Source organism: Pteropus vampyrus, unplaced genomic scaffold, assembly GCF_000151845.1.
Source record: "Pteropus vampyrus isolate Shadow unplaced genomic scaffold, Pvam_2.0 Scaffold43, whole genome shotgun sequence".
NCBI lineage: Eukaryota > Metazoa > Chordata > Mammalia > Chiroptera > Pteropodidae > Pteropus > Pteropus vampyrus.
In genome coordinates, this window is record NW_011888824.1 from 1,642,153 (window position 1) to 1,661,488 (window position 19,336).

Below are 19,336 nucleotides of genomic sequence, written 5' to 3' on the forward strand. Positions count from 1 at the left end.
TCCTGTGTCACTTCGTTAGACATCATTTACCTTCCAGGGATGGGACTGGGATTACCTCAGAGAATGGAAATCAAAAAGCTCTTTCAATACTTTAGAGATTTTGAGCAACAACTATATGTCAGTAGTGTAAACACAGATACACATGCACAAGTGAAGTAAAGAATATAGGAAAATTCTAGATAATTCAAGTTTAATTATCACAAATATGTAAACAATATCCCCGAGAATATCAATATGATTTCAGAAAAAAAGAGTTTTTTCCTCAGCGTAAGGATCATTTTCTCAACTGTCCATTTGCATTTCAGTGTATGGCTAAGGGACAAAGGGTCACCTGGAAAAACTCAACTGAAAATTGTTCCTGTGGTTTATTTATAACGATGCGAGATTACATAGTATTATGAGTTGGTTGATGCTCAGAAAAGGTTTTCAGAATGGAAAATGGCATGAAAGATGACTGACTGATTACAAGGTTATAAATCTTTTATTTCAAGCAGAACATGATGTAAATTACAGAAGTTCAAAGAAATTAATATTTTCCTTAGACAATGAGCTTCTAAATAAGGGCATTTTCTTTGGGAGATTTAGGTGGAGATGAAAGAAGTGGAGGAATGGGGAATGACCTTGTTAAATAGCTTCCTCTACAAAACGATCTATAAACTTATTTTTACAGTGAGTGTTTTACCAAGGTAGCAACCTATCTTTATTGTGCATTAAAAGTTATTTATAGGAGGAACTTTGATTTGGCAAAATAAGACAACTGCTTTCTGTAATAAGGGTAACAAAAAAAAAAATGGCCTGACAAATCACCAACAGTAAACTCTTTAAAATTTAAAGGAAGTCTGTTAGATCGCTGGAAGAACAGATTATAAAAATGATCATAAAAAGCCATTTTCCACGTGACAGTCCCCCAGAACCCCGACATTATCCCTCCTTGTTGTCACTCACTCACCTCCAGGCATAGCATCCCAGTAGAGAACCCTGGCCCTCCTCAGTCATTGCACTGGCTCCATGCCACAAGAAATTAAAAGTTTTATTATGTAATCTCCATTATTAATAATGCCCCCAAAGGGCATGCACAGAGCATAATGTTAACAAAGCAAATCTCCTTCCTAGATAAACACTGCTTTTTTCTGACTACTTTCTTCCACATTTATATCCAAAAGATTGTAATAAAAATGACTGGATAGTCTTAGGTTTCTCTCTATCACTGTGATACAAATAAACCCTTTTGCAAAGAGATAATAAATAAATATATTACGAATGTAAACTGTTAATATTAGGAGAAAAGCAAAAATAATCCCAAACTGTCTGACATTGAGAAACTTCTAAAAAGAAGAAAAGAAAAAAGTTCCATCAGAAAATTTTATAGCAGAGTTATCTGCCCATTGACAAGTTAACTTCAGTGTGATTTGATCACCATTTCAAATATTAAGCTTGAAAGAAAATACCAAAATATCCAACGACACATCTGGGAAACATGCTTTTCTTTTCTGAATCAAAGAAATTGCAAAGGAAAGTTCTAAATGTCACAAGAATTAATATTTCCTTTTTTATTAATTAAAACTGTAATTTAAAAATAGGTAACAGAACATCATGTATCCTTTAGAAAGAAATGTTTACAAGAACTGTGGTATCATGACAAATGTATATAATAAACTAAAAAAATTCTTTAAGGGTAAATTTATTTAAAATACTGATAAAAACAACTTACAATGTTTAGAAAGTACTTAAATAACTGATTTCTTCTTTTTTCACATTATTTAAATAAATTATTCCTATAGTCCTTTTGGGGTCCGTTGGCCCTCAAAGTTTTAATAATTGTCAGAATTATTCAGAAAATTTTAAATAGAGAAAAATAATCCTTTGTACTCATATTGAGCACAATATTTATCATTTTCTGATATTCGTTTTCATCTCTCTACCAACCAAATATGATTTATTTAAACACTTAAAATTAAAAGAAAACTGAAGACACTTACTGGGTTTTGAGCATTATCAGCTCATAATTCGTGGATCAGTATTTTCAGAGTCCAGAGTGCTAACCACTACACCACGGAATTTTTTAATCAGTATTTTCAGAGAGACCTGGAAAGCCATATCTATAGACAAAGCTGGGTTATGAGTTATGGGAACCAGGGTATTTGCCATTGCCAGGCATTGACGTGTTCGACTTTCAACTTTATTAAAATGGCTTCATGGATGTTCCAAAACATCAAAATGAATAAGGCCAAGAAAAGAACTGGATTATCTATTGTCAGTTAATACTCCCCATCTGGCCATGTTTTGGAATGCCAGCATGCCCAGACTTTGCTGCCTCAGTCTATTCAGGATGACGCTGCTGACTTCTTAGCGATCACGAAGGAGAAAATTTCTCATTCTGGAGTGGCTTTTCCTCTGAACTATTTAATATCCTTGCTTGATAAGACCCACACCTCAATCAAGTTGACACTATCATAGCCAGTGTTATAAGCACCTAATGAAACCCTTAGAGCAGCTGTCTTACTTCAATTTAATTCAGCAATTCAATAACTACTGAGAAGAGTCATAAGCACAATAGAACATCATACCTAACCTTAAGGAGCTCAATACAATTCATCAGGTGACAGGGTTTGCATCTGGTCTGGAGTCACCAGGAGGCCAGAGCAGGTGCCTTGAGGAGCCTGGCCACAGAAAAATGACTCAACAGAAGAAACTTAATAGCAGAAACTTGGCAGACTTAGTAGCAGAAACGTTCCTGCTCAGTGCAGCTGCCTTGCACCTTCCCCAAGAAAATGGAGGGAGAAATTTCCTACAAGAGGGGGTACTTCTTTATGACTGCAGACTTCCTTCATTGGTCTCCAAAAGGCAACTGCTCAAGTCTGCATGCACGGAGCTGAAATGGACTTTATTTTTGGTAACATTGCCAGTGGTGACCCCCCTAACAGAAAATTAAAAAAAAAAAATTCTTCCAATCTCCATTCAACTCTTTTTGTTGTCCTGAGGGAGATGTTAGTCCATTTTTACTACTTATATCCCTGGGTATGAGATAGAGACAGAAGCTAGACAAGTCACTCCCAGTGCATTAGGCTTAACTGCTGGCAAGAGCAAAGCACCTTGAAAGTGCTGGAAGGTATAGCCAGCACTCCCAAAGAGGCGGGGGAACACTCCACAGAAGAGATGCAATAATGGTGGATCTAGACAAATGAAAAGAGCTTCCCCCAGCAAGGATTTCCACTTAGATGACAAGCAGAGATAATAGCTATTTCACACGAGTATGTGTGTAGAGGGCATCCTGGTGGGAGTGAATGGAAAGAAGAGAGTGGGAGAGAAGGGAACACACAGGGCAGTGTCCATTTTGTGCCACACACTGTGTCAAATCTTTTACTTACACAACCTTTTGTAACTCTCAACGACCTTTCTAAAAGAGGTCAGGATGAGCGAATGAGGGCTTAGCAAGGTTAAGTAATCCAACCAAGGTCACATAGCTCTTAGGTGGTAAAGCTCAAATCCTCCAGTGATTTTTAAATTATTCTTGGTAACGGGACTCTTTTCAAACAAAATCTCACTTAAATCATAAATAGATAGTCAACAATTGACTATCTATTTTTTAAAGATATCTTTGAAGGAAAGTCACTTCCACTAAACATCCAGATGGCAGTGGGTTCTGGTTAGCACGGTGCTAACTCCCAAAGGACTCAAAGTCCAGGAGAGTTTTTATTTTATACTTTTCAATCATAACTTAAGAGAGTACTATGGAAATAAAAAGCACTATTAAGTACTTGGATAAGTTCATTTTATAAATAAGGTTATTCTTGAATCTTAAATAATTTTTAAGATAATAAAAAAATATAAAAAATGAAAAGACTGTATTAGAAGATTAAAGAAAATGTAAAGTAAATGTAGTTAACCATCTCTAATTTGACAGTGCTTCACACAAAGATTTTCATTTTCGCACATTAGTTTCACGTACTTCTGGCGTCCCTCCACTGTTCTTCTCTGTACGAAAACAAGAACAAGGATGTGATTCTCCCTCAGGGTCCACCATCACATACGACCTTCAGTAACAGGTGTTTTGTCTCTTCAATTTTAATGAGCTAAAATGCATTTATAATAAGAGCCGGGGTAATCCTCTGAGTTTTCTGCTAGCTGTTCAAGCATTTCTTTTTTAAATTATACATTTTCCTTGTAGTGTCATGGAAAAGAAAATAGCTTAAATCTCTATTTGTGGTTTTTAAAACATCTGTCACAGAGATGATATATAACCTAGTAATGCTTTGAAATAAAATTACAAGACAAATAAGTCCTGGGGATGTAATGTACAGCATGAGACTATATTTAATAATATTGTATTATATATTTAAAAGTTAACAAGAGTAGATCCTAAAAGTTCTCATTACAAGAAAAAATTTTTTAACTATGTATGGTGATGGATATTAACTAGATTTATTGTAGTGATCATTTTGCAATATATACATTATGTTGTACACCTGAAACTAATACAATGTTATGTCAATTATGTCTTAATTTTTTTATGTATATTCAAATGCTTTAAAAAGTTTAAAGATCTACTAAATTGGAAGGCAGCAATGAAGCTAAGAGGAAGAACAGATTAGTAATCAGCAGCATAATGAAACTGACCTTCAGATGTGCTATTCTATTATTATTTTATTGTCAAAGTACGACTCATACATCTATTCTACTCTAATTCAGTATCAACAACTGACATGATATTCAAAAAAAGACTTTCAGTAATTTCTAATCTCATTTCACCCAAAAGTTTGAAGGCTACACTACATCAGAATTGTACTGGCAGATTAAATTGGAGAAGGAAATGGAACCCTAATCTTCAGAAAGGGCTCTTTAAGGAGCATGCACAAAGCTTTATTGCTACTATCATGAACCTTTCAATGACATCACACCCTAGCTAGCTCTTCTCCCATTTCCAGAGCTGCTACATCTTCATGTGCTTCTCTAACCACCCATAAATGTGGAACTCCCCAAAACACGTTCCTAAGTCACTTTCTTTGCTCAGTTTCTGTTCTCTCCCCGGCTTTATTACCAACCACATGCTAATGATTCTCAAATTTACATCTCCATTCCAAATTTCCTATCTGAGCTCCAGACCCATCTGTCCAGATGGCTGCCTGCTTTTTCTCCTGGTATGTCTCACAGGCATCTCAAATTAATGTGTCCAAAACTGAACTCATGAACCAAACTTAGGTAAAGTCTTTCTCGTCTATGCAAATGCTATCACCAACCATCTATTTGCTCATGCATCGGTTACCAGTGTCTACTGCTGTTGCCTTCAAAAATTTTTAACTATGTCTCTTCTGTCCATCATGTCTGCTGCCACCCAATCTAAGGCCCTATTTTTTCTTCCTTCACGTATTCTTGCGTCCTCCAAACTTCACCATGAAATTGCCAGAGTGGTGGCTGACTGTAAATCAGTTCATGTCATTCTTCTCTTCTTCAAAGTCTGCTCTTTGGATCAAGTATCAAACCCTTATCACTTCCGTCATGGCACTACATGATGGGCCCCTGCCCAGCTCATAACTTTTTCTCTCACCCTCTGTCCCCTGCTCAATATGATCCAATAACAGGACCTTCTTTCTGTTTCTCAAAAACACCAAACTCCTTCCTCCCTCAGCCTTCCTGCATGGATTTTCCTCTCCAGCATGTGTCTTCTGCAGGCCTCCAGATGAGCAGCTCTGGTCTCTTTTTCATCTTACAAGACATTTTCCTGGGGAAGCGTTCACTAACCCTCTGACTCACAATCCTCTCTCCTAGCAACCTGTATGTCTTTGTGGCACTAATTAAAATTGTTTTTGCCCCACTACCAGAGTACAAGCTCCCTCTCCACTCAATTCACAGCTTTTCCCCAGCATCCCATACAGTTAGCACCTACAATACCGTAGATACTCCACGAGTGTTAACCAAATGAATGTTGATATTAAGGAGGTTTTCTAGGCATGCTCCCAGTCATTCAGCCTGACAACCCTGGTTCTGATTAGGTGGCTAATTTCAGTCCAAATTTCACAGTTTTTCTTTTCCTTAACACATGTGTGTCACCTCCACTATTCAAGAGCCAAGATCAGGAGAAGAAAAGCCTGAATTTTAATCCTGTATCTGTACCTAATACTTAGTAAGTGGACTTTAGAAAAAGCAAACTGCCTTTCCAGATCTTAAATTTCTCACTGTTGAATGAAAAAAATCTCATGACTCTCATACTCTGAATTTGTAAATGCATACTGTTTTCAATCCACAACAAAATTTTGTTCATACCCAAAGTAAAACATCTCCCTTTAGCTTTGGAATTATCTGGGCTATTCTTGCTTCAAGGTCTTTATCAATGGTACTTTCATTTGATCACGTGACTTCTGAGAACCTTGAATCAGCGTTCAGGCCCATGAGGCAGGGCCTGCTGGTGATGAATGCAGACATCTGGGCCTAGGATCACTGCATATTTCCTTCTGAGACTAGTAATGAATTGGAGGATGGGGCCCAGCAAAGCCCCCACTGTAAGTTTGGATATCGGCAAATGCTCCCCATGTTACTAGGAACAAAGTCCAAAGTTCCCTGTGGCCCCAAGTCTCTCGATGAGCCCCTGCTTTGTTTTATCCACACGGCCCTTTACTATTTAGGCATTCCAAGCCAACTCCCTTACCTGCTGCCTCCTCTTGGCCTTTGTACTTCCTGTTCCTACTGCCTGGTATTCTCCTCCCCTATTCATTCTAACGGTTCCTTTCCTCCCTTCATTCAGGTCTGTGCTCAATGTCAAACCTTATCAGAGGCGCTTCCGTGACTATGCTACACTAGTCCCCATCCCAGTTCCTCTCTGTCCCAGAGCCTTGCTTCATTTTTCTTATTATTTGTCACAGCAAATTATATATATATATTGTTATGTCTCCTCCAACTGGAATATAGAGAGGAACTTTGTTTTGTTTCCTGTTGTATATATCTGGTGCCTAAAATAGAACATAGTACGTACTCAGAAAATATTTATTGAATGAATGAATGAATAAAGGAATCAATGAGTAATGCTCTACGAGAAATCAAGAAGGAAGCAGAATTGATAATCTTCCAATCTAAAGCTGCAGGAGTACATTAATGTCAGGGAGAATGTCAGAAGAAGAGCTTACGTCCCTGGACCACAAGGCTGGAGAGTCAGAGGCAGCCTCCCCATCCCTACCCCTTCCAGGAAGCTGAAAAGGGAGGGCTGGGTTCATGGGAGGCAGGTAGGGTTGAATCTCCCAGTGCCTGCCAGTCAGCAGGTCTCCTGTCAAATGAGTGGTGACCTTCTGGCAGCTAGGGCAGGAGAACAGGGAGTACCCTGTAGATATGAGAATCAGGATACAGGTAGTCTTGTAACGTGGAGATGGATGGCACGTGCTGCCTTTTTCTTCTTTGTCTTCTTTTCGTAATCTGTCTCTTAAAAAATCACTTAACCAAATTCCAAATTTAAGGCTCCTATAAATTAATCCACAATTTCACTACCATCCTCTTTCCCCTAACTCTGACTCGGTAAGATCTATATATCATCTTATTTCAAAACTGTCACCCTTGCTCAAGCTCTAACTACTTACCCTCTTACCTGACTGCCCTCTAGACCATGAGTTCTGTGAGTGTTATGCTCCCAGCACTGACCACAGTGGTTGCCACTTAACATGCTCTGATGACTCAGTAAGTATATTTTAAACTAGATCTCCCAGAAGACACTGAGTTAAATATTCATTAACAAACATCACTAATTATATGCTATTATCATCTTATATTCAACTATGCAGGTGTTGGCAGAAGAGTTTTGAATAGAGGTTAGTTCAAGGATTGGGAGACTCAGAAAATAAGTAAGAAATTTCCACATATGTCAAGTAAGGTGTGAGAAGACTGTCAGTAAAGAACCTTTATCTAACATGTGGACTTTCCAGAGATTTTTACCTATACTGAGGGAGTAGGGGGTGGGAGAATATGAAAAATAATTATAGGCGTGTATTACATTTTATTCTCAGCATTTAAAATTTTAACACTTTAATATAATTTTAAAGTATTAATAATATTCAGAGTACGATTAACATTTTATCTAAATTTTTTCAAAGAAGTTTTTGGTCTTTTCATAAAAATACTGTGTCTTAACTGTGATTTTTATACCCCAGGATTTTTTTCCTGACACTATAGAAGATTTAATATAATTAATTCAGCAAACATTTACTGAATGCATACAACATACGAGTCACTAGGCACAGTTAAAAAATATATAAGCTTCATATAACAAAAACTTTGCAGTAGACTAAGCTGTTTACATTGTACTGAGAGGACAATATTTATATTAATATTTAATATTTTCTTTATATTAAAAACCCCTCGAAGGTAGATAGACTATATATGAAATATCTTCAGCCACATAATGATGTACGGCACATCTTGAGCATAACTTCGCAGAGGATTTCTAATGTAAATGTTGCTTTCATTCCCAATCCTAATACCATCATCACAGTGAATACTATTTTGCATTCTAACTTCAACTCCTGTTTTTAATAAATGACCTCAAACATCACGCTCCAAAAGAAAAACCTTCTAATGGCTTCCCAATACATTGAGAATAAAACCTACCTCCCACCGTCATCCAGATATGCAAGGCTGGCTCCTGACTGTCCTGCAGGTCTCAAGGCCTCAAACACAGAGAGGCCTTTCCCATCTGATCTACACAGGCCCAGGCACTCTCTTACATCAGATTCCTTTACTTTCCTCAGTACTTTCCACTATCTGAAACTGCCTTGTTCATTCATGCAGTTATTGTTTGTCTTCCTCATCTAGAATGTCTGCTACGCCACAACCTTGGTTTTGACCCCTACTCTATGACCCCTACTGAGTGGTTCATCACACTATTTTACCTGTCTACATTCTAAAAATTTTCTGGTAACGAAGGAACAAAATCGACAGTGAACATAAACTGTTACTCATTTTGAAATGGTAGCTCTTCTCGCATAAAATATAAATCAATAGACCTCTAGTGCAGGCATGGTGAGGAGGTATTACCATGCATTTTAGTCACAGTTCCACCTATTCTGAAAACCAGTTTGGAACTAAGTATCAAGAGTCTTAACACATTCATTACCTTTGGCAGAGAAATTACCCTTCCATGGATCTTGCTTAAAGAAGTAATCTGAAATCTGAACAAAGATTTCATCAAAATACCATTTATAATACCAGGTATCTGGAAACAACCTATAGGTCCAATTTTAATGGAACAGCTAATAAATTATGGTGTATCCATGCAATCAAATATTATACAGACATACATAAAGCTTGCCTACAAGTTAGAAAATATTTAGGACACAGGGTTAAGCAAGCAGAGCAGGTTTAAGGTATGTTATTGACTCTGGAAAAATTCATTAAAAATAAGGGAGAAGAAAACGCCAAAATGTTATGGGTGCCTTTGACTCGTAGGATTATAGGCAAATATTCTCCTTGATTTTTTTTTAAGTTTATTGGGGTAACATTGGTTAATAAAATTATATAATTTCCAGGTATACATTATAATTTGACATCTACATATTCTATTGTATGATTACCACCCAGAGTTCAGTTTCTCCTTGATTTTTTATACTTAAAATATTTTCCAAAGTTTTCATTGGGAACATGTATTGCTTTTGTGACTAGAAATAATAACATCTCTTCAAAAATGCTAAGTAATTACCGTATCATACATACTCATACATGTATGTGCACTGAGCTTATCTGAGATGTGGTTTGCCGCCAAGTGAGTGAAAATTTGTACCTCTCCTATGCCAAAAACAGAAGTGAGATTCTTTGGATTCACCCTGCATTTCAGCTCAAAGATGCTGATTCTCAAAAAAGAAAATTTTCTTTAGTAGCTGCCAACCTATCAGCACCTCTGTGATTAGCTCACTCTTTGCAAAACAGTCTGCTCCTTCTCCTCAGCATTACTTTTACCCCAAGAGACTCCAACATTCTTCGCCTACTCTACTCTTCACCCAGCTTTATTTCAATGTATTGTAATCACTGGCTTACCTCTGGCTCTCCCATTAGATTACGAGATTCTTGAGATCCCCGTGATCCTGACATCCCTGAATCTCACACAGTACCTGGTAATCAGTAGGCAGTTAGCAAATGTTGTTAAATACATTATTATAGTGGAGGGGGGTGGGAAATCAGCTCACTAACCTCCAAGGGAAACATTCACTAACAGGACTCCATTGCAATGGAAATCCTGGTTGGTGAAGGGAATAAGTTACACTTTGGGATATAATAATTTCCAGTTTATGAAAGAGCAGGGCAGCCCCTAATATCCGGGTGCAACTCCTTAGTGTTCTCCTGTTGAATGGAAATATCACAGAACATCAACGCCAGACAAGGCCACATTGTGACTATGATGGATCAGGACAGAACCAAGACCACTATGTAGTCATATCTGAATACAAACAAAAACATGAACACTGTCCAAACCCAAAATGACCAATATCCCCCTAATTTGCCTAATGAGAGCCTACTGCTTCTTTGCTAATTATGGTGTTAGCCTCTCTAGTCTTGCCTCCTTCTAAATAAGATTTATTAAGATACAAAATCACAGGATTATCCCTGCTCCAATCCAGAGCAAAGCCTTGTTTTTTAAAACCCTCTCTCAAAGCACTTAACACAAGCCTAAATCCCATAATAACTAATTTCTAACACCCTCTTACTGAGACACCCCACTTTTCCTTTTGGTATACATTCTCTCTTGCTGTAATGAGTAGCTAACCCAACCCGTTCAACCACAGGTAAGTTCCTGGTGATCTCTAGCTGGAGAGCATTTATAAATTCTTAGCTCTACCTGGAATGCCCTCCTCCTACCTCTCTGCTCATACTTATTCAACAGAACTCACCTCATCCTGGAAGCTTCCTCTGTTGGTCTTCCAGGTTTCAGATTGCCCCATTTCTTTTAGTCTCCATAACATTTATATTCAGCTGCTACTATTAAGTTTGTATTTAATAATACTAGATAGCACTGTAGTCTTGATTATTCTCTGAAAGATCCTTCCAACTCTAAAATCATATTATTCTACTGTGTTGCTTTAAGTTTTATGCATGGTTGTTTACCTCCCCAAATAGATTATGAGTTCTCACAAAAACATCTTGATTTTTATATACCTTCTCATTCTCCTTCCTCTTATCATATATAAACACAATCCACTGCACATAGCGAAGAGCTATATCTAGTCATAGATCTAAGCAGATACAAATTTGACCTTGCATTTGTTGGAGAATGATATGTTAATCATATTCCATGAGTAGTTTCATTTAGAGCACCTTCAGGTATAGAATTTTATAGCTGGAATGCGTTCCTTGTACCTACTACAATCAGGATGTGCTAGTGTTTCCACTCGCTATCTCACTCTCATGCTCTCTCTCTCTCTGTATATATCTACTTCTTATTTATCATATTTCAAGGTAAAGTACCTGTATGTATAAAAGTAAATTCAGGCCATGGCAGCTGGCAGAGGTCCCTGCTCTTCAACTGAAATCAGTGACTAAAATTAAGGCTTTCAAACATCTGACTTGCTGACGTATGTATCCTGCATAATGATAGAGATCCTGCACTGAGGGGAAAAAACCTACTAGATTATTAGGTTTTCTGCCAAAGCCGGATATAATCCTGCTGGACAACCGTCTTCTCATCTCACATTCAGATGTCTAAAAGTTAACTCACAGTCTCCCCTCACAACCATATGCCCTTGCAGACTTCCCTATTTCTACAGCCCAGATTGAAATTGACCTTGCCTTGCCTGGACCAGAATGACTCCCTGAAGGTCCAGGACCAGGTCTAGATTCAGATAAATCTGGGTTTCCGTAACTGCTTCTTCATCTTCCAGTTTAGATCCAGTAGCTCAGGCAAGTAATTTAACCTCTGAGCCTCCATTTCTGGGCTATTAAAAAAAAAAAAAAAAAAACTGTAATATTTACCTTCTCAGCACACAAATAAAGATTTGGTGAGATTATGTATCTAAGGCACACAGCAGACACTCTACAAATGTTAGCTCTTTTTCCCATAATAGTGCCTGACAACTAATAGAATCCTGTCTCTCTCTAAGGAGCTACTGGTTCCATATTCTTATTGACTTATACCAGGAAGGATATTTAAAGCCAGGGCAGATGGTAAAGTTCCTGTTCTCAGATCAACAATCAATCCCTAGTTGTTCTATTGAACTGCCCACCTGTTCAACTTCCTGATACCGCTCCCATTCAGTTTCCTTTCTATACTCACACCCCAAACCAGCAATCTATTCTTTGTTAGGATCTTACCTCGGCACTCCTGTCCAGTTTGCCTCTGAGTATGGATGCTCTGCACCTTCACACTGACAATCTGTATTCCATCTTCTCTGTCCGAACTGGACTTCTGGTACTCTGGGTGTCTATTAGCAGGCCCAACAATGCACCTATCCTTCAATCTGGCATGTTATCTTAGATTCTGACTTTGAGCTTGAGAGGAGGTGTTCCACAGTGTTTTAAAGCACAAGCTTTTGTTTCGAACTGCCAGGGTTTGAATCCCTGCTCTACCATTTAATGACCACATAACCTTAAGCAAGTTGTTTACCTCCCTAATTTTCAGTTTTCTCACCTTAGAAGGCTGTTACAAGATTTAACATAATGGATTTAAAGTAGCATGTAACATGGGACCTGGCATACTAGGTAGGTCTTCAATAAATGTCAATGATACACATACACACGTTTTGCTCCTAGGACTCACAATTGCGACATATCTCCTTTCTACACAGTCCAGGTGCCGTGAACATACCCAGAACACACAGCCATTTTATCTACTGGTCCAGCCTATTTGCTTGATCTGCTCCCTCCTGATCCGTTTCCATGAGTTTCTGTCAACACAGACGCTGCTTCACCTTGACATACAACCTCACTAGACTTTCATGTTGTTCACACATACGCCAACGTTCTAATTTGGGATTTCTGCCCATCTTCCACAAACCCAATGAATTTCTATAAACAATAGTTTTGTGTTCATTGCTTCACTTCTCTGTTCAAACTTTCATTGGGTCCATAATGCCCAAAGTAGAGGTCTCCAATCTCATGATCACTAGATGACCAGGGCTTACAGAAATGAAATCTCTAAACTGGAAATAAGGCACAGGAGTATTTTCTAAAAGTATATGGGTATAGATAAATGGTGGGCTCCTCATACAATAATATTCTGTGAACCAGAGTTCTCTTAGCAAAGCCTAGACATGAGGGACATTATTTCATCACCAAGTTTTGCCTTGGCTGGGAGGAAGGTCCTACTTTTAAAATTTGCATGGCCCCAGGCATCCAAGTTGTATCCCTGTTCACATGATAGTGCAGAAGGATGTTCTGAAAAAGGAGAGGGCAATTCTCCTTAACAGCAGACACGTTGTTTTCGATTGGCAGCATCATTAGCTTGGGAGAACCACATCTCTGTGTGACCTGACAGAACTGTTCATTACAGCACCCCTATCAGCCTCCTCCTCCCCACCCCGTCACACAGTGTTAGGCACGTGATCCAGTCTAAGACTATCATAGTAGCACACTGCTGGACATAGAGACTGATTCAATGAACACCGAAGCAGAGATACTCAAGTCCCTTCCAGAAAACTTCTATAAAGGGGACCTAGAAGAGGAAAGACCTCTCTTTCTTATGATTCAAAAGCCCAGGAATGTAGGCTTAGAAATACCGACATCTTTCTCAGCATGTGGAAAAGGGCCTCAAAGTGAAGCTAACTCTGAGAGAAGAGATGCTGAGAAGCGGAGGGAGAGAGAAAAACCCTGACATAGTCATGTGTCTCTGGGATCCGGTTATGACTGAAGCAGAGTCCACTTTTGGACTTTCCAGTCACATGAGCCAATAAATCTTACCTTTTTGCTTAACCTAGTTAGATATAGGGTCCTCACTTGTATGAACAGATGAATCCCGACAAACTCCCTTCCAAAGGAACCCAGGGTGTGGTGGTGAGGGACGGGCTTGTCCCCCTTGATACACTTAAAGCTTGAGGCAGATGACAAGGATACTACAGGAAGGAATGTACAGATTCACATCTCCTCACCTTGCTCACATTCCCATGACTTCTGTGTAATTTTACCTCCAGTGACATAGTTTCCAAAGAACAATGGCTACTGGAACATATCCCATTAATTCACAGAACAATAGCCCAAGAACCCCCACCTTTGTGTGAGAATTTTCTTTTACCAGTTGCACTGAATGCTCTTACCAATGACTACAATAATCGAATACGCAGAATTCCTGCTGGGGAGTGGGGAGGGAGGTGAGGTGAAAGAAAATACAGAACAGGAGTCATCAGACTAAACATCAACAATCAGAATTCAAGACATTTCAGGAGGTCTCGATATCATAATTGGAAATTCTTATCTTCCAGAACATAACCTAAATTTTTACTCAGAAATTTGAACCTCCACTAAAATCTGAAGCCAACCTTACTTTTCTCCCATTTACCCAGAGTTTACAAAGCATGTTCTATCTAGCCTCTCCTAGCTCTATAAATTCTGCAAAAAGGCAATGGAGCATACTGGTGCAAGTGTGCTCTGCAGTATTAGTCTTGGTTTTATCACCTTTCTGCTCTAATTACTTCTTGGAGTTGTTATGAAAACCAATTGCCATTATTTGCGAAAATTCACTGAAACCTATCAAGTACTAAGTGAATGTTGATATTTGTTGTATTGTATATTGTGAATTCAGACAATCAATGATGGGCCGGAGGCCCAGGTCAGATCTACTTACCTCCTATTGCCATCATATTACTCTCTCCCTATGTCTATCATGGACTCCAGCCTGTCATCCCCCAACCCAGACTCTACTAACATCTACCCATTACATTCTGATTTCTCCTTTAATTCCTCTAGGACTCAACATGTAGCTTTTTTTTTTTTTTTTTTTTTTTTAACAGCAGAAAAGAACATCTTTATTAGAAGGGAAAGTACACTTCCAGGGGTAGAAGCAGGCCTGAGCAAGAGAAGAGTGGTTCAAAGGCCAACATGCATTTTAAAAAGAGAGTGGAAAGATCACAGTCCAAAGGCCTTGGTCTGTCAGTGAGGGCAGAGAGGCCCAGAAAGATCATGGAACACAATCAGTGGTTTGATCAGGATGACCACTTGGGTTTCCAATTCTCCATCCAGGGCCCTTGGCAACCCACTATACTGCTCCCCATTATGCACCAGTTCTCTGATGTTCAAAGACCACCATGGGTGCTCAGTAATCTGTGGCACATTTTCTAGGCCTCTCTCCACTAGCCTGTAAAGTCTGCTAGGAGAAGCCACCTGGACCTCCATCAGCTAGCATAGCACCACAACAAGTGTTCATTCATGCTCTCTGAGGGCTTGGGCACATATCACATCTTAGCAGACAAAACTATCTTAAGTCTTGAAATGAATATACTTGATAAAACTGCAAATCGTATATGCCTTAATAAAATGAAGGGTGCATCTCACTGCAGATTTGTTTTCACCATCTCTATAAAAGTTCTTATTCCAAATATGTTTTGCTTGATGAAGGCTCCCCATGCTGTCTCCTATTTAGGGAGAGTAAGTAAACGAAATATATTTTAAAACCGCCTCCTCTTTTTGACTCTACATTCTATGTGATAAGTAACAGGCATTACCATGAGGACTTACTATTTTATTTCCTACTAATTTTGCTTAAGAAATGTAAAAAATAACATCTGCTTTTATCTTTGTTTTTATCTATTTCCAAAGCTAAATATGAATTTCTTTTAAGCCGAGAGTTATTGTGAGAGTAAGAGAATTTAAATAGTTCAGATTCTCTCCCCCTATATGTCAGTAGTTATCTCTTTCTGTCCAATAAGCTATTGTCAAAATTCCGAAACTACACAGGTCCAACTATCACAATCTCACTCTCGAAGCATTCCAAAGCTTCACTGAAAATTTCTACGAGTTAAAATAACTAACGCAGCCACCCTTCTTTATAATGACCTTTCCCGCAGAACCCCTTCTGATTACAGATGCCTCCGGCATACCACATGCATTTACCTGCATCCAACTCAGAAGCAACAGGTAAAACCTTCTTGTGCCAAATGCTTGGAAATTGCACACAGAGACTTCCCACACAGCAACTCTCTTTCACTGAAGGCTTCCCCAGCCTAGGATACAAAGCTAAATATAACCAGGGTTACAAATTGTAGCTAAATCCATCTCACAGTTATGGGCTCTCAAGCAGGACTTCCTTAGAGAAAATTATTCCTAATACCTCACCACATACATTAAAGAGTAAAAAAAACTCCTAACATTAAATCACTGAAGCATTTAACTATAGTTTCCAATTAATGGAAACATTATTTTGTGTTTTGAAGGGTTTCTAGTCCTCACTAAAGTTGTTTGAAAAGCATGAAACTATAAGCATATGCTTCTGTAAAGAGAAGGAGTAGTAGAAAAACAAAGGTTTAAGAAGTTTCAAAATTTAGCCTACATCTCACAAAATGGCAATATATTCTAGTATCAGTAGCCAAATAACAAACTGAAGGTGATTGTATAAGTATTTCGTAAAGAAAGACATGACAAACCACCAAAGTGAATAGCTTTTACAGGAGCCAGTAAGATCTACACATAAAGTACTACAGAAGTGTATCTCAAAACTTGGTTTGACTGTAAATCCTAAAGAGTTTAATATTCTTACTGACAAATAAGAATAGTTGTTGACTCTTAAGATGTTTTCTGTATATACAGTTGCTCACAACTACTTCTGAAGATCTTCATAATAAAAAACAAGGTAAGAGACACTTTCGTTCAACATTTACTTCTGAAATACAACAGACTAAGGTATACTGGGGTTGACTACAATTAATAAATTACATAGATGTGAAACATATGACTTTCTGGCAGTACCAATGCCTGGTATTGAACAATAAATTGTTTTTATTACAAATATTGAGCACGCGCGAGCGCGCGCGCGCGCACACACACACACACACACACACACACACACACACGCTCAATCCCAATCTAAGGGCAGGAAATACACACAGAGAGCTTGCAGCCACACAATGCAAAATGCTGACTTGGACATTAATTATAGCATAAGAATGATTAATAAAGCAAATCTTGCAAACCTTCAGCCCTTTCTCTTTAGGACAGGCTATGTAGGCAGAATAGTGCTGAATTTGGCAAATAATTGCTTTGCCTCTCCATTTTGCCAATGGAGATACTACAACATACAGATGTGACTTTAGGAAACCTTGACCACACTTTGTTCCTGCCAAGAACTACTATAAATCAACGCTGTGGACGTCTTTACAGAGAATGCTGACTCTTTGGAACGGAAACAAAGGAGGGTGCTGCTCTGCTCGGAGAAACCCAGCCAGGCGCTCCAAGGCTCCGGGTTCTCCGAGGCTGCCCCGCACCGCTCCTCTCGCGCTCCAGGGACTGGGGAGTCCGAAACTGATGGCGGACTCGGTTTATTTCCCAAACTTCAGGAGACAGTGTCTACCTTAACTCTGGAGGCTGAAGCAGGAGAATGGGGTGGGAGCGGTGAAGAAGCACTCTGTTTCGGGTGCATCCGTTGCCTACCCACTTCTTCACCCCGATAGCACCCTTTCTTCCCCCTCACCTGTCCTGAGCGCGGGGCCTCGGAGGTCCGGTCGCCTCTCCGGGCTCTCACTCTGGGAGCTGTTGGGGCGTCTGGCGCCTCGGGAGACAAGAGCAGGAGGTGGTGGCGGGGTCGGGGGCGTCAGCAGGAATCTCGGCAGCCGCCGGCAGCCGCTGTCTCCCTCCCCATCCCAGCAGCGCTCGGGCAGCGGACAGGGCGCGGCTACCGCGGGCGGATGAGTCAGGCGAGGGGGCGGGCAGCGAGTGGTGCGGGACCGTGGAGGGGTGCGGGACCGTGGAGGGGTGCGGGGGCGTCCCTACTCCAGCACCAGGGAAGAGGCAGCCTCTGGGAAAAGGGCGCGCCTCTGCCTGTGCCAGCCGTGGGTCGAGGGGCCGCCGGCCGCCGCCATAAGGCGCACGGAGTCCGCGCGCTCCTGCCCTCGGAGGTCACCGGACGCGGCGCGCCAGGCCAGGGACAGGGACTCGCAGCTCGGTGGTCGCCAACGCCGCTACGAAAAACAAAAGGGATCGGGGTATTGGAAAGGGAAAAGTTTTCTGCTCCGCTCCAGATAGAGCCCAACGAAATCTCACGCCCTAAGCGCCGAAGAGGCTGGCTGGGGTGCGGGGTGCGGAGGCGGGGCGGGCTTCCAGGAGCGTCACCGCACGACCGCCACCCCGGCGTGAGCTAATCTCGCTGCTGCCCACGACCCGCGGGAACTCCCTTGGCCTGGCCGCCCCCACGCTCGCGGCCCGTCTCCTCCTCCTCGAGGATGCAGACAAGATCTGCTCCTCCCCCTCCAGGAACCCCGATCCCCGCGACCCCCGCGCCGGCCGCAAAGTTGAACTTCTAGAGCCAGGATCACCGCCTACAAAACCTATCTTTAAGAACAAAATACCCGCTTTCAGGAGCTCTTCTACTCGCAGGAAGGCCAGAGGGTGGAAACAAACACACCCACCGCAGGGCGCGCCCTTTCTGCGGTGGAATCCCGCATTCCAGACCCAGGGATAAAGCCCCACCAGTCCCCCGGAGCAGTAGGGAAGGCCCCGCCGATTCCGGTTTTCCTGGAGCAAGAGTCTGAGCTCCACGCCCCTCGGACTCTTTCTTATCAGACGCCGCCAGGGTGGGTCGGGGTCCCCCTGGCGGGCTGCGCGAGCGCTGCGTTAGCGGAGCCAAGCTGTCCCCGAGCCAACACTGCGAACGCCTGCCCTAGCTACACCGCTCTGCAGCGCCAGACGGATAATCCACCCGTCTGGCCCGGAAAGGAGCACCAGGAGAGCGGCATGGGGGCGAGAGTCATGGGCAGGAGCGACGAGAATGAACTGAATCGCTGAAGGCTTTGATGAGCAGTGCTGAGGTTCAACTCCAAACGTCCGAGCTAACGAGGGATATAGGTTACTCCCCTTTGATCCTAAACAGTGAATGGGGACTGTGTCTTATTCATAGAGTAAATCAATATGATAGTTACCTGCAAGTGGACAGAGACAAAAGTGGTGGTTGTATATGTGCTGGTCAATTCAGCAAATAAAGTTTCATGTGAAACTGGAATGCTAGCCATTCCAACCACGGCACTGGCATGTGTAGAGAACGTTAGCTCCTAGCGCTCGGGGTGGGGTGTACCTGCCTGTATGTCTCCTGAATGTATTTTAAGTGATCAACTAGAAGGCAAGTATGGCATTCTGGTGCATTGTATTTGTATATTTCAATGAGTGATCTACTGATCTCATTTTCAAGAGTTGGTTTCTAGAGGTAGAAAATGTATCAGAAGAGAGAGAAAGGGAG

General features: G+C 40.8%; 1 protein-coding gene across 3 annotated transcripts in view; it reads right to left on the minus strand.

Annotated features, from left to right (window-relative positions):
• The window catches only part of TMEM200A (transmembrane protein 200A), a 62,360-nt gene extending 43,738 nt beyond the window's left edge, over window positions 1–18,622 (minus strand). Inside the window, exon 1 of one of the 3 annotated variants that reach the window (XM_023529820.1) lies at window positions 18,453–18,622. The gene's annotated coding sequence lies outside the window, so the exon portion shown is untranslated. Of the gene's footprint in view, window positions 1–17,578; window positions 18,412–18,452 lie in introns of those variants that run through there. The other 2 variants (XM_011358716.2, XM_011358717.2) reach the window with 2 other exon arrangements.
• Window positions 18,623–19,336: the final 714 nt, after the last annotated feature.